Source organism: Salmo trutta, chromosome 33, assembly GCF_901001165.1.
Source record: "Salmo trutta chromosome 33, fSalTru1.1, whole genome shotgun sequence".
In the NCBI taxonomy this organism is placed as follows: domain Eukaryota; kingdom Metazoa; phylum Chordata; class Actinopteri; order Salmoniformes; family Salmonidae; genus Salmo; species Salmo trutta.
In genome coordinates this window covers 40,443,378-40,465,030 of record NC_042989.1, presented here as the reverse complement: position 1 = coordinate 40,465,030, position 21,653 = coordinate 40,443,378, and the positions used below count along the sequence as shown (strand labels likewise).

Here is a 21,653-nt window from a genome sequence, read left to right as displayed (position 1 = left end):
AGGCAGAGGGGAGACAGAGAGAGGAGAGCCAGGGAGAGGAGAGCAAGGGAGAGGGGAGAGGCAGAGGGGAGGGGAGACAGGGAGAGGAGAGACAGGGAGAGTAGGAGGGGGAGGGGAGGGGCGGAGGGGAGACAGGGAGAAGAGAGACAGGGAGAGGAGGGAGGAGGGGTGGTGGGGAGACAGGGAGAGGAGAGACAGGGAGAGGGGGGAGGGGAGAGTAGGAGGGATGGAAGGGAGACAAGGAGAGGAGAGGAGGGGAGGAGGGTGGAGGAGCGGAGGGAAGACAGGGAGAGGAGAGACAGGGAGAGGAGGAGGGAAGCCAGGGAGAGGAAAGGAGGGAGGGAGGGGGGAAGTGAACCAGGGAGAGGAGAGACAGGGAGAGGAGGGGAGGGGCAGCGGGGAGACAGGGAGAGGAGGGGGAGGGGGCGGGGAGGAGGGGGGAGGAGCGGAGGGAAGACAGGGAGAGTAGAGGAGAGGAGGGAGGGGGGGAAGTGAACCAGGGAGAGAGAGAGAGAGAGACATCCTGGTCATAACACATCAAACCCCTCCCTCTGGAGTAGCGTATTGAACTTATTTGCATGCAGCAGTTCATTGGTCAAACAAGCTACTACATTATCATCATACACTAGTGTTCCACCTGAGTGGGGTTAACTGTATATAGAGGGAAATGATAATGCTGTCTATTACAGAGACTACGACTGATCCCAGATGGCACCCTACTCCATGCATAATACATTATCCAGATGGCACCCTATTCTATACTGAATACATTATCCAGATGGCACCCTATTCTATACTTAATACATTATCCAGATGGCACCCTATTCCATACATAATACATTATCCAAATGGCACCCTATTCCATACATAATACATTATCCAGATGGCACCCTATTCTATACAGAATACATTATCCAGATGGTACCCTATTCTATACAGAATACATTATCCAAATGGCACCCTATTCTATACAGAATACATTATCCAGATGGCACCCTATTCCATACATAATACATTATCCAGATGGCGCCCTCTTCCGTACATAATACATTATCCAGATGGCACCCTCTTCCGTACATAATACATTATCCAGATGGCACCCTCTTCCGTACATAATACATTATCCAGATGGCACCCTATTCTATACAGAATACACTATCCAGATGGCACTCTATTCTATACTGAATACATTATCCAGATGGCACCCTCTTCTGTACATAATACATTATCCAGATGGCACCCTAATCCATACATAATACATTATCCAGATGGCACCCTCTTCCGTACATAATACATTATCCAGATGGCACCCTCTTCTGTACATAATACATTATCCAGATGGCACCCTATTCCGTACATAATACATTATCCAGATGGCACCATCTTCCGTACAAAATACATTATCCAGATGGCACCCTCTTCCGTACATAATACATTATTCAGATGGCACCCTATTCCATACATAACACATTATCCAGATGGCACCATCTTCCGTACGTAATACATTATCCAGATGGCACCCTCTTCCGTACATAATACATTATCCAAATGGCACCCTATTCCATACAGAATACATTATCCAGTTGGCACCATCTTCCATACATAATACATTATCCAGATGGCACCATCTTCCGTACATAATACATTATCCAGTTGGCACCCTCTTCCATATATAATACATTATCCAAATGGCACCCTATTCTATACAGAATACATTATCCAGTTGGCACCATCTTCCGTACATAATACATTATCCAGATGGCACCCTATTCTATACATAATACATTATCCAGATGGCACCCTATTCTATACATAATACATTATCCAGATGGCACCCTATTCTACACAGAATACATTATCCAGATGGCACCCTATTCTATACATAATACATGATCCAGATGGCACCCTATTCTATACAGAATACATTATCCAGATGGCACCCTATTCTATACATAATACATTATCCAGATGGCACCCTATTCTATACTGAATACATTATCCAGATGGCACCCTATTCTATACAGAATACATTATCCAGATGGCACCCTATTCTATACAGAATACATTATCCAAATGGCACCCTCTTCCGTACATAATACATTATCCAAATGGCACCCTATTCTATACAGAATACATTATCCAGTTGGCACCATCTTCCGTACATAATACATTATCCAGATGGCACCCTATTCTATACAGAATACATTATCCAGATGGCACCCTATTCTATACATAATACATTATCCAGATGGCACCCTATTCTATACATAATACATTATCCAGATGGCACCCTATTCTATACAGAATACATTATCCAGATGGCACCCTATTCTATACAGAATACATTATCCAGATGGCACCCTATTCTATACATAATACATTATCCAGATGGCACCCTATTCCATACATAATACATTATCCAGATGGCACCCTATTCTATACATAATACATTATCCAGATGGCACCCTATTCCATACATAATACATTATCCAGATGGCACCCTATTCTATACAGAATACATTATCCAGATGGCACCCTATTCTATACAGAATACATTATCCAGATGGCACCCTATTCTATACAGAATACATTATCCAGATGGCACCCTATTCTATACAGAATACATTATCCAGATGGCACCCTATTCTATACAGAATACATTATCCAGATGGCACCCTATTCCATACATAATACATTATCCAGATGGCGCCCTCTTCCGTACATAATACATTATCCAGATGGCACCCTATTCTATACATAATACATTATCCAGATGGCACCCTATTCTATACATAATACATTATCCAGATGGCACCCTATTCTATACAGAATACATTATCCAGATGGCACCCTATTCTATACAGAATACATTATCCAGATGGCACCCTATTCTATACATAATACATTATCCAGATGGCACCCTATTCCATACATAATACATTATCCAGATGGCACCCTATTCCATACATAATACATTATCCAGATGGCACCCTATTCTATACAGAATACATTATCCAGATGGCACCCTATTCTATACAGAATACATTATCCAGATGGCACCCTATTCTATACAGAATACATTATCCAGATGGCACCCTATTCTATACATAATACATTATCCAGATGGCACCCTATTCCATACATAATACATTATCCAGATGGCACCCTATTCTATACAGAATACATTATCCAGATGGCACCCTATTCTATACATAATACATTATTGTTGTTACTGACCCTGATCAAAAGTACTGTACTATATAGGGAATATGATGTCATCTCTCTATCCTGTCCTCTGGTGCACACACACACACACACACACACAGACAGACAGACAGACAGACAGACAGACAGACAGACAGACAGACAGACAGACAGACAGACAGACAGACAGACAGACAGACAGACAGACAGACAGACAGACAGACAGACAGACAGACCGACCGACCGACCGACCCACACACCCAAACACAAGTTATCCCGAGCCATTATCCACAGAGGACAGAGGACAGTACCCACATTAGCTCTGAAATGGCCCCCTCGTGTTTAACATGTGATAATTATCCACATATTTCCCTGTAGAACTCTTCCCCTGCACTTCCTGGTATTTCCCTGCACTGTGTGTGTGTGTGTGTGTGTGTGTGTGTGTGAGTGTGAGTGTGTGTGTGTGTGTGTGTGTGAGTGTGAGTGTGAGTATGAGTGTACCACAGTATTCCCTGCACTATACATCACTGCATGATGCCATGGCATTCTTGACTCAACCAGATTTATTTGGGAATTCATCACAGTGGTAATTAACATTTTAATTTCTGAACTGCGTTTTTTATCTTGACGGTTATCAAGTGTTTGTTCCTTCCTCTTGACAGGAGAACCTAATTTATGGGTTTATGATGGATTCATCTACAGATTAGGCCATGAATCAATCATTAAGAGGGAAGGAAGGAGAGAGGCCAGAGATGAGAGGGACGCTGTAACATTGGAAGGGAAAATACTCTGGGTTCTAACATTCTCTAACATTCTCTTATGTGGTCTTAACGTTCTCTAACATTCTATAACATTCTCTAACGTTCTCTAACATTCTCTAATGTTCTCTAACGTTCTCTAACATTCTCTAATGTTCTCTAACGTTCTCTAACATTCTCTAACGTTCTCTAACATTCTCTTATGTGGTCTTAACGTTCTCTAACATTCTCTAACATTCTTTAACATTCTTTAACATTCTCTAACATTCTCTAACATTCTCTAATGTTCTCTAACATTCTCTTATGTAGTCTTAACCTTCTCTAACATTCTCTAACATTCCATAACATTCTCTAACATTCTTTAACATTCTCTAACGTTCTCTAACATTTTCTAACATTCTCTTATGTGGTCTTAACGTTCTCTAACATTCTATAACATTATTTAACGTTCTCTAACATTCTCTAACATTCTCTTATGTGGTCTTAATGTTCTCTAACATTCTCTAACGTTCTCTAACATTCTCTAACATTCTCTAACGTTCTCTAACATTCTCTAACATTCTCTAACATTCTCTAACATTATCTAGCATTCTATAACAATCTCTAACGCTCTGTAACATTTGCTAACATTCTCTAACATTTGCTAACATTGTCTAAGATTCTCTACCATTTTCGAACAATCTCTAACATTCTCCAACATTTTCCAACATTTTCTAACATTCTCTAATAATTGCTAACACTAACATTTTCTAACATTCTCTAACATTCTCTTATGTGGTCTTAACGTTCTCTAACATTCTCTAACATTCTTTAACATTCTCTAACATTCTCTAATGCTCTGTAACATTCTCTAACATTTTCAAACAATCTCTAATAATCACTAACATTCTCTTATGTTAGTACAGACACAAACAAGACCAGCATGCATCACTCCCAGGGAAGGACCCTCCAGACAGAGCATACAACTTACCCTCAGCTACTAACAGTGCTTGGAGAGACAGAGCATGAGGGAGAGAGAGGGGAGAGGAGGAAGGGAGGAAATAAGGAGCAGGGGAATGGAAGGACATGAGAAAAGAGAGAGAATACGGCAGTTATAGAAAAATGTGATGACATCAGAGCATGAACAATGTATGGGCTGAGAGTGTGAGTGTGATTGTGTGTGAGTGTGTGTGTGTGTATGAGAGAGTGTGAGAGTGTGATTGAGTGTGAGTGTGTGTGAGAGAGTGTGATTGTGAGTGTGTGAGTGTGATTGTGTGTGAGTGTGTGTGAGTGTTTGTTTGTGAGTGTGTGTGTTGAATATGCAGTTTGTTTGCATGTTGTGGCTTTGATAGGCTACTATAGGCTACTATAGGGTACAACACTAGACTACCAGGCTACAACACTAGACTACCAGGCTACAACACTAGACTACCAGGCTACTACAGTGGACTAACAGGCTACAAGGCTACTATAGGCTACTAGGCTACACTAGGCTACACTAGGCTACTAGGCTACTATAGGCTACAACACTAGACTACTATAGGCTACTAGGCTACTACAGTAGACTAACAGGCTACTAGACTACTATAGGCTACTAGGCTACACTAGGCTACTATAGGCTACAACACTAGACTACTATAGGCTACTAGGCTACTACAATAGACTACCAGGCTACTACAGTAGACTTCCAGGCTACTAGGCTACTATAGGCTACTAGGCTACACTAGGCTACACTAGGCTACTAGGCTACTATAGGCTACTATAGGCTACAACACTAGACTACCAGGCTACTAGACTACCAGGTTACTAGACTACCAGGCTACTAGACTACCAGTTTACTAGACTACCGGGCTACTAGGCTACTATAGGCTACAACACTAGACTACCAGGCTACTACAATAGACTACCAGGCTACTACAGTAGGCTACTAGGCTACTACAATAGACTACCAGGCTACTACAGTAGACTTCCAGGCTACTAGGCTACTATAGGCTACTAGGCTACACTAGGCTACACTAGGCTACTAGGCTACACTAGGCTACTATAGGCTACAACACTAGACTACCAGGCTACTAGACTACCAGGTTACTAGACTACTATAGGCTACAAGGCTACTATAGGCTACAACACTAGACTACCAGGCTACTACAGTAGGCTACCAGGCTACAACAATAGACTACCAGGCTACTACAGTAGGCTACCAGGCTACTACAGTAGACTACCAGGCTACTACAATAGACTAACAGGCTACTAGACTACTATAGGCTACAAGGCTACTATAGGCTACTATAGGCTACTATAGGCTACAACACTAGACTACCAGGCTACTACAGTAGACTACCAGGCTACTACAATAGACTAACAGGCTACTAGACTACTATAGGCTACAAGGCTACTATAGGCTACTATAGGCTACTATAGTGGACTAACAGGCTACAAGGCTACTATAGGCTACTATAGGCTACTATAGGCTACTATAGTGGACTAACAGGCTACAAGGCTACTATAGGCTACAAGGCTACTATAGGCTACTATAGGCTACAACACTAGACTACCAGGCTACTACAATAGACTACCAGGCTACTACAGTAGGCTACCAGGCTACTACAGTAGACTACCAGGCTACTACAGTAGACTAACAGGCTACTAGACTACTATAGGCTACTAGGCTACACTAGGCTACACTAGGCTACACTAGGCTACTATAGGCTACAACACTAGACTACTAGGCTACTACAATAGACTACCAGGCTACTACAGTAGACTTCCAGGCTACTAGGCTACTACAGTAGACTAACAGGCTACTAGACTACTATAGGCTACTAGGCTACAAGGCTACAACACTAGACTACCAGGCTACTACAGTAGGCTACTGCTGCCTTCTTGCAATGCAATACTTCAACCAGTAGAAACCGTGCTATGCGTGATCTAAAGTCAGCGGGAGAATCAGCTTGTTTTGGGGGTATATTATTTGTGCACGCCAAGTTTATAAATGAGGTCCCAGAGCCGTACAGGACACCTGTGACAGGCAACAGTCCCTCAGAACATCTTTCTCTCATGTAATCATCTTTGCTTAAACCCATTCTAGGTCTGGGGAACAGTATCAGCATCACACCAGTCTAATTTAGGAAGTATTTTTTTATTTTACTAGGCAAGTCAGATTAAGAACAAATTCTTATTTTACAATGACAGTGGGCTAACTGCCTTGTTCAGGGGACAGAACAACAGAGTTTTACCACATCAGCTTGGGGATTTGATCTAGCAACCTTTTGGTTACTAGTCCAACACCCTAACCACTAGGCTACCTGCCGTCACTCAACATATTGAAGTAACCTGGTGTTCACTATTAATTGTCATTTGTATTCTGAGAAGAGCCTTGACACTTTGAGCAGAGCATGAACCCTGAGCACCGTCAGACAACACAGGAGGGGTTTAACTGATTCACTGAACTAACAGAAGAGGAGAAGAGAGAAGATAGGAAGAGAGAAGGAGAAAGAGAGAAGAAAGAAAAGATAAGAGAGAGAAGAAGAAAGAGAGAAGAGAGAGAGAAGAGAGAGAAGAAGAGAGAGAAGAGAGAAAAGAGGAGAGAAGAGAGAGAAGAAGAGAAGGAAACAGAGAAGAAGAGAAGAAGAAGAGAAGAGAGAGAGAAGAGAAAAAGAGAAGAGAAGAAGAGAGAAGGAGAGAGAGAAGAGAAGAGAGAGAAGAAGAGAAGAGAGAAGAAGAGAAAAAGAGAAGAGAAAAAGAGAAGGAGAGAGAGAAGAAAAGAAGAGAAGAAAGAGAGAGAGAGAGAAAAGAGGAGAGAAGAGAGAGAGAAGAAGAGAAGAAGAGAAAGAGAAGAAGAGAGAGAAGAGAAGGAGAGAGAAGAGAAGAAGAGAGAAGAAGAGAAGAGATGAGAGAAGAAGAGAAAAAGAGAAGAGAAAAAGAGAAGGACAGAGAGAAGAAGAAAGAGAGAAGAAGAGAAGAGAGAAGAAGAGAGAAGAGAAGAGAAAAAAGAGAAGAAGAGAAAAAGAGAAGGAGAGAGAGAAGAAGAGAGAGAAAAAGAGAAGAGAGAGAAGAAGAGAAAGAGAAGAAGGGAGAGAAGAGAAAAAAAGAAGAGAAGAAGAGAGGAGAGAGAGAAGCGAAGGAGAGAGAAGATAAGAAGAGAGAAAGAGAAGAGAGAAGAGAAAAAGAGAAGAAGAGAAAAAGAGAAGGAGAGAGAGAAGAAGAGAGAAGAAGAGAAAAAGAGAAGAAGAGAAAAAGAGGAGAGAGAGAAGAGAGAGAAGAGAGAGAAGAAGAGAAGAGAGAAGAAGAGAAGAGAGAAGAGAAGAAGAGAGAAGAAGAGAAAAAGAGAAGAAGAGAAAAAGAGGAGAGAGAGAAGAGAGAGAAGAAGAGAAGAGAGAAGAAGAGAAGAGAGAATAAGAGAAAAAGAGAAGAAGAGAAAAAGAGGAGGAGAGAGAGAAGAGAGAGAAGGAGATGAAGAGAAGGAGAGAAGAAGAGAAGGAGAAAGAGATGAAGAGAAGGAGAGAGAGAGAGAACTTCTGTTCCCCGCTGCTGCTGATGCAAGTTCAGGAGGTAGCTGGGCAACACACTACACGACACACTTCACACTATACACTACACGACACACTACACACTACACACTATACACTACACACTACACGACACACTACACACTACACACTTCACACTACACACTACACGACACACTTCACACTACACACTATACACTACACACTACACACTACACGACACACTTCACACTACACACTACACACTATACACTATACACTACACACTACACTACACACTATACACTACACACTATACATGGTAAACTAACAGAATATGAAAACTGCATCAGAAGTTTCTCAGAAGTTTTTTGTCACATCAAAATCAAAATGAATCAAACCGTCCCACGCTGTCCATATAATCTCATTCATTATGATCAGGTCCCACGCTGTCCATATAATCTCAATCATTATGATCAGGTCCCACGCTGTCCATATAATCACATTCATTATGATCTAGGATCAGGTCCCACGCTGTCCATATAATCTCATTCATTATGATCAGGTCCCACGCTGTCCATATAATCTCATTCATTATGATCAGGTCCCACGCTGTCCATATAATCTCATTCATTATGATCAGATCCCACGCTGTCCATATAATCTCATTCATTATGATCAGATCCCACGCTGTCCATATAATCTCATTCATTATGATCAGGTCCCACGCTGTCCATATAATCTCATTCATTATGATCTAGGATCAGGTCCCACGCTGTCCATATAATCTCATTCATTATGATCTAGGATCAGGTCCCACGCTGTCCATATAATCTCATTCATTATGATCAGATCCCACGCTGTCCATATAATCTCATTCATTATGATCAGATCCCACGCTGTCCATATAATCTCATTCATTATGATCAGATCCCACGCTGTCCATATAATCTCATTCATTATGATCAGATCCCACGCTGTCCATATAATCTCATTCATTATGATCTAGGATCAGATCCCACGCTGTCCATATAATCTCATTCATTATGATCAGATCCCACGCTGTCCATATAATCTCATTCATTATGATCAGGTCCCACGCTGTCCATATAATCTCATTCATTATGATCAGATCCCACGCTGTCCATATAATCTCATTCATTATGATCTATGATCAGGTCCCTCGCTGTCCATATAATCTCATTCATTATGATCAGGTCCCACGCTGTCCATATAATCTCATTCATTATGATCAGGTCCCACGCTGTCCATATAATCTCATTCATTATGATCAGATCCCACGCTGTCCATATAATCACATTCATTATGATCAGGTCCCACGCTGTTCATATAATCACATTCATTATGAACTAAAGGGGGAAACAGATCCTAGATCACCACTCCTGTTTTTACATGGTTTGTGAATACGGGCCCATGACCCATGGCAGGCCCGGGTTAAGCAGACCATTGTGGCGTAGAGGTCTTGGCGCTGCCACGTCTCTAACTCTTCCCAGACTCTCACCTTGTCTGCCAACAGGTGGGAACAGCTGAGATGGAGGTGGAGTCCTACCTGCGGAGATGACAGCTCCTCATCATTCACTCCCAGGGTTCCACTGCTTCCTCCAGGTGGACTGGGGCCTGGGACAAGGTTATAGAGTAGCTACACAGTACAGCTCTGAGGCCTCTTGGCTGGTGGGGGGGATAAGGCTGGCTGGGACAAGGGCACATCTCTACAGGCCTCTAGAAATGTGAATGGCAGAGAGGGAGTGTTGAGAGAGAAAGTGTGTGGGTGTTAGTAGCTCCTCAATGAAAGAGGTTTTCGATGGAAATAGAAGTACAGGTTCTGTAGGTAGCAGTTTAAAACTCCTCCTCCTCATCATCATCATCATCATCATGTCAAAGAACATGGAGATCCCGGATTAAATGAACACATTTACAGAGAGAGGGAAATACACTTGAGGGCTATCCGTTCCAAACTTTAAATTGTATTTCCAAGCACTAGCATTTCGCCCCGGATTATTAAATTGTGTTTAATAAGACATGACACTTACACTCCCTGGCTGAGAATACAGAGACAAATTGTGTTTCCTACTTCCTATTGGAAGAGGTGGTCGCCACTCATATATCCCTTGATGTATCACATCAGGCCGTGATTGGGTGTCTCATAATGCGGCGCGCAATTGGCCCAGCGGTCGTCCGGGTTTGGCCGCTGTAGGTCGTCATTGTAAATAAGAATTTGTTCTTAACTGACATGCCTCGTTAAATAAAAAAAATATATAAAAAAACAATGTAAACTACGCTTTGTTCTATTACTGTTCACACTATCTCTATTCGGCACGAAATTGAAAAACGATGCAACTAGGAAATGGAATGACACGCCCGGACTCCAATATTGAACTATAATGCCCTTCGATTTGGAAGACGGTCTTTCACATCGCCCCAATGGTCCAAATGTGGTATCTGTATCCTTGGCGATATCATGGATAGTAATAGGTAGAGGACAATTCCTAAATGTAAAATTCATTTAAATGTAACTGAATCATTCTTTAACTGGACCAGAATATGGAAAAAATATGTCCTTGACATCCCATAATCCGAACCATCAATTTATTAATAAAACATTTGTTCAAAGACTTTATCTAACACACAAGAAACGTTTTATAATAAAATTGTCCCTAACTTCCAAATGCTCTCTGAGTCCCCTAAATCAGGTAGACACATTCCTTCATAGGATATGGGAGTGCCCTGCAGTTAAATTATTTTGGGACAAAGTGACACAATTATTTTTCAAAGAGCGTGAATGTAAATATTAAATGATTCCCAGTCATTATGGTTACTTAATGATGATAGCCCCTTGAACCTCTCAATCAATCAGAGAAGATGACTGCTGCACATTTGTTTTGGGGGGCTCTAAGATGGCTGCCACCTGACTCTCTCCCCTTCAACCAGTGGATACAGCTGCTGTTAGAAGTTATATCATTAGAATTATTGACAGCGAGAATCATTGGTGCTAGTTAAGAAACAATTGAGGCTTGGACAAATACACACTAAAGACCCCACACATTTAAACCAACTATCGATATTTAATTATACTTTTATTTCCATTCTTTGCTTTCAGGCCCACAGGGAAGGAGGGGGGTTCTCTGGTTGTTGATGGGTAGGAGGGGGGTTCTCTGGTTGTTGTGGGGGAGGAGGGGGGTTCTCTGGTTGTTGTGAGGGAGGAGGGGGGTTCTCTGGTTGTTGTGGGGGAGGAGGGGAGGTTCTCTGGTTGCTGTGGGGGAGGAGGGGAGGTTCTCTGGTTGTTGTGGGGGAGGAGGGGGGTTCTCTGGTTGTTGTGGGGGAGGAGGGGGGTTCTCTGGTTGTTGTGGGGGAGGAGGGGGGTTCTCTGGTTGTTGATGGGTAGGAAGGGGGTTCTCTGGTTGTTGATGGGTAGGAGGGGGGTTCTCTGGTTGTTGTGGGGGAGGAGGGGGGTTCTCTGGTTGTTGATGGGTAGGAGGGGGGTTCTCTGGTTGTTGTGGGGGAGGAGGGGGGTTCTCTGGTTGTTGTGGGGGAGGAGGGGGGTTCTCTGGTTGTTATGGGTGAGGAAGGGGGTTCTCTGGTTGTTGTGGGGGAGGAGGGGAGGTTCTCTGGTTGCTGTGGGGGAGGAGGGGAGGTTCTCTGGTTGTTGTGGGGGAGGAGGGGGGTTCTCTGGTTGTTGTGGGGGAGGAGGGGGGTTCTCTGGTTGTTGTGGGGGAGGAGGGGGGTTCTCTGGTTGTTGATGGGTAGGAGGGGGGTTCTCTGGTTGTTGATGGGTAGGAGGGGGGTTCTCTGGTTGTTGATGGGTAGGAGGGGGGTTCTCTGGTTGTTGTGGGGGAGGAGGGGGGTTCTCTGGTTGTTGTGAGGGAGGAGGGGGGGGTTCTCTGGTTGTTGATGGGTAGGAGGGGGGTTCTCTGGTTGTTGTGGGGGAGGAGGGGGGTTCTCTGGTTGTTGTGAGGGAGGAGGGGGGGTTCTCTGGTTGTTGTGAGGGAGGAGGGGGGGTTCTCTGGTTGTTGTGAGGGAGGAGGGGGTTCTCTGGTTGTTGTGGGGGAGGAGGGGAGGTTCTCTGGTTGCTGTGGGGGAGGAGGGGAGGTTCTCTGGTTGTTGTGGGGGAGGAGGGGGGTTCTCTGGTTGTTGTGGGGGAGGAGGGGGGTTCTCTGGTTGTTGTGGGGGAGGAGGGGGGTTCTCTGGTTGTTGATGGGTAGGAGGGGGGTTCTCTGGTTGTTGATGGGTAGGAGGGGGGTTCTCTGGTTGTTGTGGGGGAGGAGGGGGGTTCTCTGGTTGTTGATGGGTAGGAGGGGGGTTCTCTGGTTGTTGTGGGGGAGGAGGGGGGTTCTCTGGTTGTTGTGGGGGAGGAGGGGGGTTCTCTGGTTGTTATGGGTGAGGAAGGGGGTTCTCTGGTTGTTGTGGGGGAGGAGGGGGGTTCTCTGGTTGTTGTGGGGGAGGAGGGGAGGTTCTCTGGTTGCTGTGGGGGAGGAGGGGAGGTTCTCTGGTTGTTGTGGGGGAGGAGGGGGGTTCTCTGGTTGTTGTGGGGGAGGAGGGGGGTTCTCTGGTTGTTGTGGGGGAGGAGGGGGGTTCTCTGGTTGTTGTGGGGGAGGAGGGGGGTTCTCTGGTTGTTGATGGGTAGGAGGGGGGTTCTCTGGTTGTTGATGGGTAGGAGGGGGGTTCTCTGGTTGTTGTGGGGGAGGAGGGGGGTTCTCTGGTTGTTGTGGGGGAGGAGGGGGGTTCTCTGGTTGTTGTGGGGGAGGAGGGGGGTTCTCTGGTTGTTGTGGGGGAGGAGGGAGGTTCTCTGGTTGCTGTGGGGGAGGAGGGGGGTTCTCTGGTTGTTGTGGGGGAGGAGGGGGGGTTCTCTGGTTGTTGTGGGGGAGGAGGGGGGTTCTCTGGTTGTTGATGGGGAGGAGGGGGGTTCTCTGGTTGTTGATGGGGAGGAGGGGGGTTCTCTGGTTGTTGTGGGGGAGGAGGGGAGGTTCTCTGGTTGTTGTGGGGGAGGAGGGGGGTTCTCTGGTTGTTGTGGGGGAGGAGAGGGAGGAGGGGGGTTCTCTGGTTGTTGTGGGGGAGGAGAGGGGTTCTCTGGTTGTTGTGGGGGAGGAGGGGGGTTCTCTGGTTGCTGTGGGGAGGAGGGGGGTTCTCTGGTTATTGATGGGGGAGGAGGGGGGTTCTCTGGTTGTTGTGGGGGAGGAGGGGGGTTCTCTGGTTGTTGTGGGGGAGGAGGGGGGGATTGAGGGAAGGTAAGGGGAGACTCAGGGGATGAATGGGTGGGAGGGGGACGGGAAGCGGTGGGAAGCATGCTTTCTTCGGGTCGGGGTGGTGACGGGGTCAGATGAAGATGCGGGAGGATGGGGCTAGACGGTGTGGGAAAGGGAGTCAAAGGGTGGGAAACTTGGTTTCTGGGTGGGGCGGGAGGATGCGGACAGGTGGAAAGGGGCTGAGGGGGGTTGGATAGACGGGGTTAGGGAGGGGGAGCCATTTTTTGTTTATTTTACGTCCATAAAAAATATGAACATCCTGTTCTTTATCTTTGTTCACTTTCTCTGATTGTTGTTTCTCTTTCTTCTTTGGAGAGGCAACCCACAGGTACAAGAAAAATAGATGTGAAAAGATGAAACACAAATATGATAACTGAATATATCTGAATTAATATGACTTTAAATGTTATACCTGAACCTGTAACCCCCTTCTGAAAAAATGACAAACTAAATAAAAAGTAATATTTTTAAACACCTCCATCCCAGTCGGGCTCAGATGAGTGATTCTACCTTCCCCAGTCGGGCTCAGATGAGTGATTCTACCTTCCCCAGTCGGGCTCAGATGAGTGATTCTACCTACCCCAGTCGGGCTCAGATGAGTGATTCTACCTTCCCCAGTCGGGCTCAGATGAGTGATTCTACCTACCCAGTCGGGCTCAGATGAGTGATTCTACCTTCCCCAGTCGGGCTCAGATGAGTGATTCTACCTACCCAGTCGGGCTCAGATGAGTGATTCTACCTTCCCCAGTCGGGCTCAGATGAGTGTTTCTACCTTCCCCAGTCGTGCTCAGATGAGTGATTCTACCAACCCCAGTCGGGCTCAGATGAGTGATTCTACCTACCCCAGTTGGGCTCAGATGAGTGATTCTACCTACCCCAGTCGGGCTCAGATGAGTGATTCTACCTACCCCAGTCGGGCTCAGATGAAGACTTGGTTTCTGGGTTTCTACCCCAGTATCCTTAAAGTGATGACACCCTCTACAGTACAAATGTCTGTCTGACAGACTCAGTACCAGTTCTATTCTGACCCGTTGGCAGGTCCATAGGGAGACCAATATCTGTCTTAGGTCTGTTAGGATCACCACTTTATTTTAAGAATGTGAAATGTCAGAATAATAGTAGAGAGAATGATTTATTTCAGCTTTTATTTCTTTCATCACATTCCCAGTGGGTCAGAAGTTTACATACACTCAATTAGTATTTGGTAGCATTGCCTTTAAATTCTTTAACTTGGGTCAAACGTTTTGGGTAGCCTTCCACAAGCTTCCCACAATAAGTTGGGTGAATTTTGTGATGGCCACTCCAATACCTTGAGTTTGTAGTCCTTAAGCCATTTTGCCACAACTTTGGAAGTATGCTTGGGGTCATTGTCCAATTGGAAGACCCATTTGCGACCAAGCTTTAACTTCCTGACTGATGTCTTGAGATGTTGCTTCAATATATGCACATAATTTTCCACCTCATGATGCCATATATTTTTTGAAGTGCACCAGGCCCTCCTGCAGCAAAGCACCCCCACAACATGATGCTGCCTCACCTGTGCTTCACGGTTGGGATGGTGTTCTTCGGCTTGCAAGCCTCCACCTTTTCCCTCCAAACATAACAATGGTCATTATGGCCAAACAGTTCTATTTTTGTTTCATCAGACATTTCTCCAAAAAGTACAATCTTTGTCCCCATGTGCAGTTGCAAACCATAGTCTGGCATATTTATGGCGGTTTTGGAGCAGTGGCTTCTTCCTTGCTGAGCGGCCTTTCAGGTTATGTCGATATAGGACTCGTTTTACTGTGGATATAGATACTTTTGTACCTGTTTCCTCCAGCATCTTCACAAGGTCCTTTGCTGTTGTTCTGGGATTGATTTGCACTTTTCGCACCAAAGTACATTCATCTCTAGGAGACAGAACGTGTCTCCTTCCTGAGCGGTATGACAGCTGCGTGGTCCCATGGTGTTAATACTTGCGTACTATTGGTTGTACAGATGAACGTGGCACCTTCAGGCGTTTGGAAATTGCTCCCAATGATGAACCAGACTTGTTGAGATCTACAATTTTTTTTCTGAGGTCTTGGCTGATTTCTTTTGATTTTCCCATGATGTCAAGCAAAGAGGCACTGAGTTTGAAGGAGTTTGAAGAAATTTGTGGAGTGGTTGAAAAAATAGTTTTAATGACTTAAGTTTATGTAAACTTCCGACTTCAACTGTACATTATAAGCTACATTATAAGCTACATTATTAGCTACATTGAAAGCTACACACTGAAAGCATAGTAGCTATGTTATAGTAAGCAGACTCACTGTGACAGAATAGAATATTTATCCATTTGAACCATTCTCTTTGTCTGTCCAATCAAATATCCATCCTTCTCTCTCCTCTCTCTCCCCCTCGTTCTATCTTTCTGTCACTCATGTTGTTGAACCTTGTTTTCAATGTGCTGAATCCTGCAACACTGTCTAAGAGGTCTGATTGGCTGTCTAGTGACAAGGAGAAGTCTGATTGGCTGTCAAGTGACAAGTACAAGTCTGATTGACTGTCAAGTGACAAGGAGAATTCTGATTGACTCTCTAGTGACAATGAGAAGTCTGATTGGCTGTCTAGTGACAAGGACAAGTCTGATTGGCTGTCTAGTGACAAGGACAAGTCTGATCGGCTGTCTAATGACAAGGACAAGTCTGATTGGCTGTCTAGTGACAAGGAGAAGTCTGATTGGCTGTCTAGTGACAAAGACAAGTCTGATTGGCTGTCTAGTGACAAGGACAAGTCTGATTGGCTGTCTAGTGACAAGGACAAGTCTGATTGGCTGTCTAGTGACAAGGAGAAGTCTGATTGGCTGCCAAGTGACAAGGAAAAGTCTGATTGGCTGTCAAGTGACAAGGATAAGTCTGATTGGCTGTCAAGAGACAAGGAGAGGTCTGATTGACTGTCAAGTGACAAGGAGAAGTCTGACTGTCTAGTGACAAGGAGAAGTCTGACTGTCTAGTGACAAGGAGAAGTCTGATTGGCTGTCTAGTGACAAGGAGAAGTCTGATTGGCTGTCAAGTGACAAGGAGAAGTCTGATTGACTGTCTAGTGACAAGGATTTGACCTTCAAGGAGACTGTGTGTGTGTGTGTGTGTGTGTGTGTGTGTGTGTGTGTGTGTGTGTGTGTGTGTGTGTGTGTGTGTGTGTGTGTGTGTGTGTGTGTAACAATTTGGTCCACCAGCCACTGGGGCACGTAGATGACACGCATCTATCAGCCACTCAAGATTTTTTACCAGACAAAATATTTTTTTGAAACAATTACATATAAAAACACAAATTGATTACCATGCTTTGTAATGTTTACAAAACAATAAATGTATTGGTAAAAAGTTATGTGGTATATTTCTCAATATCATTTCAATTTTGGTACCCGAGTTTTTTTTCATTCTTAAAAGTCTAAACTGTGTGTGTGTGGGGGGTTGGGGGCTGGTGCTAATTTTGAATTTCAAGACCCATTTTGGTATAACAAAAATATATAAAACATTTATCTGATAAAATATTGAATTTGGCCTTTACTACTACAGTCCAGAGAAACACATTGAATAAAACATTCATAAATGGCAAAACAGACAACAACTAAAAATAATCATAAGGAATAAGGTTTTAAAGTGCCTGTCCTAGTAAGGTTTTAAAGTGTCTGTCCTAGTAAGGTTTTAAAGTGTCTGTCCTATATCTAGGAGATATAAGAAAACACAGGAAAAACATGTTTCCTTTCTTTACACATATTTAACACCCTTTTTTGGGGTAGGCACAAAACTACCTTCATACTTCCACTCATGTTTTAATATCAGTACCAGTTACCTTCACATTAGTCCCAGTACCGGTTAACTTCACATTAGTCCCAGTACCAGTTAACTTCACATTAGTCCCAGTACCAGTTAACTTCACATTAGTCCCAGTACCAGTTAACTTCACATTAGTCCCAGTACCAGTTAACTTCACATTAGTCCCAGTACCAGTTACCTTCACATTAGTCCCAGTACCAGTTACCTTCACATTAGTCCCAGTACCAGTTACCTTCAGATTAGTCCCATGACACTTGATTTTGTGAGAAGACCAATTTTCATATGTCTCCTGGTCTGACAAACGCCGCTCTAGCTCTGTCACCTGTCACCACTGACGCGGTGGATCCAATGCGTCTCAAACCCCCCCCCCCCCCCCCACCCCCAGATATCTCTAGTTTAAACTGACAGATTTTGTTGGGGGATTTTTTTTAATTATTATGCACACATTCGTCAATCGACTCTATGGGGTTCTAACCAAAATATCAGAGACAAAATGTTCAGCTGGCCCTTTAAGGACGGGAGGTTACTGTGGTAACGGGGCCACTGGAGTCCTGTCGTGTGTGTGTGTGTGTGCGTGTGTGTGTGTGTGTGTGTGTGTGTGTGTGTGTGTGTGTGTGTGTGTGTGTGTGTGTGTGTGTGTGCGTGTGTGTGTGTGTGTGTGTGCGTGTGTGTGTGTGTGTGTGTGTGTGTGTGTGTGTGTGTGAGTGATTAGGGTGTATCTTCGCTATCAGCTAAAGCAGCAGACTCAAACTAACGTTGCAAAAACAACTGAGCTTGTGAACAAAGCAATGTAAATAGCCAAGAAACACAAGTCTCATTTTGTAGACTGTCGAGTAAATTAGACCAGCTTTTATGCCTGTACGCAAAAAAAAAGAATCTATCCGCATTTCACTCTATACGCACAGCGTCCCGCCAGGCCAGTTGCTGCGCGAGGTGGGATCTTGGATTCCTGCTTTTCTTTGTGTAATTAGCAGCTATGAAACCAAACAGAAGAAAACACTTTGGAAAACAGCTCCTGCAGCTCCTATTTTATTCGCTAATGTAACGCTCTCACTGTAGAGCCCTTGCAAACAATGTTCCCTCAACATGTGTAAATTGTTAAGTCTTGTGAGCTGAAATTTGAACGTTGTCAGAATTTTGTGCAATTTTGCGTACCCTTTACAGTTTTAGACAACAGCCAATAGGCTATTATGGCTATTGGATTATAATGTAGGCCTACCAAACAAACAAACGGAGCAAATCAAATCAAACAGGTGTAGACCTTACAGTGAAATGCTTACTTACAGGCTCTAACCAATAGTGCAAAAAAGGTATTTGGTGAACAATAGGTAAGTAAAGAAATAAAACAACAGTAAAAAGACAGTAGAGAGGCTATATACAGTAGAGAGGTTATATACAGTAGAGAGGTTATATACAGTAGAGAGGCTATATACAGTAGAGAGGCTATATACAGTAGAGAGGCTATATACAGTAGAGAGGTTATATACAGTAGAGAGGCTATAACAGTAGAGAGGCTATATAACAGTAGAGAGGCTATAACAGTAGAGAGGCTATATACAGTAGCGAGGCTATAACAGTAGCGAGGCTACATACAGGCACTGGTTAGTCAGGCTGATTGAGGTAGTATGTAGATATGGTTATAGTGACTATGCAAATATGATGAACAGAGAGTAGCAGTAGCGCAAAAGAGGGATTGGGGGGGGGCACACAATGCAAATAGTCCGGTTAGCCATTTGATTACCTGTTCAGGAGTCTTATGGCCTGGAGGTTCTAACTGTTGAGAAGACTTGGCACTCCGGTACCGCTTGCCATGCGGTGGTAGAGAGAACAGTCTATGACTGGGGGTGGCTGGGGTCTTTGACAATCCCAGAAAATGTTCACATGGAAATAGCTTTTGAGTTCTATGATTTAGCCTACTGGAGCCTATACAGTACGTGGTGTTCAACGCAGGCCTATATTGTATGATATTTATTGTTTTACATATGGCCCATTCAGAAAGTATTCAGACCGCTTGACTTACTAGACATTTTGTTACGTTACAGCCTTATTCTAAACTGGATTCAATTCAAATTCAAATCTCAATACCCCATAATAACAAACCGAAAGCAGGTTTTTAGAAATTGTTGCTTATTTACTAAAAATAAAAAACAGAAATACCATATTTACATAAATATTCAGATCCTTTGTTTTGAGACTCTAAATTGAGGCCAGGTGCATCTGGTTTCCATTGATCATCCTTGAGATGTTTTCTACAACTTTTATTTATTTATATTTAACCTTTATTTAACTCGGCAAGTCAGTTAAGAACAAATTCTTATTTTACAGTAACGGCCTACCCCCGCCCAAACCCTAACGCAGACGACGCTGGGCCAATTGTGCGCCGCCCTATGGGACTCCCAATCACGGCCGGTAGTGATACAGCCTGGAATCGAACCAGGGTCTGTAGTGACACCTCTAGCACTGAGATGTAGTGCCTTAGACTGCTGTGCCACTCGGGAGCCCTGACTTGATTGGAGTCCACTTGTGGTAAATTCAATTGATTGGACATGATTTGGAAAGGCACACACCTGTCTATATAAGGTCCCACAGTTGACAGTGCATGTCAGAGCAAAAACCAAGCCATGAGGTCGAAGGAATTGTCCGTAGAGCTCCGAGACAGGATTGTGTTGAGACACAAATCTGGGGAAGGGTTCCAAAAAATGTCTGCAGCATTGAAGGTCCCCAAGAACACAGTGGCCTCCATCATTCTTAAATGGAAGAAGTTTGAAACCACCAAGACTATTCCTAGAGCTGAATGGAGCAAAGTACTGAGAGATCCTTGATGAAAACCTGCTCCAGAGCGCTAAGGACCTCTCAGACTGGGGCAAAGGTTCACCTTCCAACAGGACAACGACCCTAAGTACACAGCCAAGACAATGCAGGGGTGGCTTTGAGACAAGTCTCTGAAGGTCCTTGAGTGGCCCAGCCAGAGGCCGGACTTGAACCCGATCTAACCTCTCTGGAAAGACCTGAAAATAGCTGTGCAGCGACGCTCCCCATCCAACCTGACAGAGCTTGAGAGGATCTGCAGAGAATGGGAGAAACTCCCCAAATACAGGTGTGCCAAGCTTGTAGCGTCATACCCAAGAAGACTTGAGGCTATAATCGCTGCCAAAGGTGCTTCAACAAAGTACTGAGTAAAGGGTCTGAATACTTATGTAAATGTCATATTTCATTAATTAATTTTATTTTTTATTTTGTAAATAAATAAAAAAGGTTTTGCTTTAACATTATGGGGTATTGTGTGTAGATTGATGAGAAAAACAACAACAATTTAATCAATTTTAGAATAAGGGTGAACTGTATATATATTTTGTTAAGAGGTAGATCAGCTTTAATAATGCAGATAAATTGTGGTTTCCATCAATGTAATTGTTTGAACCATTTCCAATCTCCCATACATATTTTTTTGTAAATAGATATATAAAATATATAGATTGTTTTAGATATTTTCCTTTATTATTGTCCCCTAAACCTACCACCCCTCCCCTAATTGGAGTAAACTAATGGACAACAACACTTAGGCTTCTACTTCCTGTTTATACATACTGTATACATTTTACAGACACAATTTAGTCCCACCCTTCAGCTCCACTCAACCCCTCTCTCCCATCTATCTCTGAAGACCAGTCCCATCCTTCAGCTCCCCTCAACCCCTCCCATCTATCTCTGAACACCATCCAGTCCCATCCTTCAGCTCCATCCAGTTCCATCCTTCAGCTCCCCTCAACCCCTCCCATCTATCTCTGAAGACCAGTCCCATCCTTCAGCTCCACTCAACCCCTCCCATCTATCTCTGACCACCATCCAGTCCCATCCTTCAGCTCCCCTCAACCCCTCCCATCTATCTCTGAACAACATCCAGTCCCATCCTTCAGCTCCCCTCAACCCCTCCCATCTATCTCTGAACACCATCCAGTCCCATCCTTCAGCTCCCCTCAACCCCTCCCATCTATCTCTGACCACCATCCAGTCCCATCCTTCAGCTCCCCTCAACCCCTCCCATCTATCTCTGAACACCATCCAGTCCCATCCTTCAGCTCCCCTCAACCCCTCCCATCTATCTCTGAACACCATCCAGTCCCATCCTCCAGCTCCACTCAACCCCTCCCATCTATCTCT

At 44.1% G+C, this 21,653-nt stretch overlaps 1 protein-coding gene across 2 annotated transcripts in view; it reads right to left on the bottom strand.

The window, feature by feature from the left end:
- LOC115172984 (sodium/calcium exchanger 3-like) overlaps nt 1-21,653 on the bottom strand; it is a 176,127-nt gene that overhangs the window by 25,997 nt on the left and 128,477 nt on the right. The gene's annotated exons all lie outside the window — the stretch shown is intronic.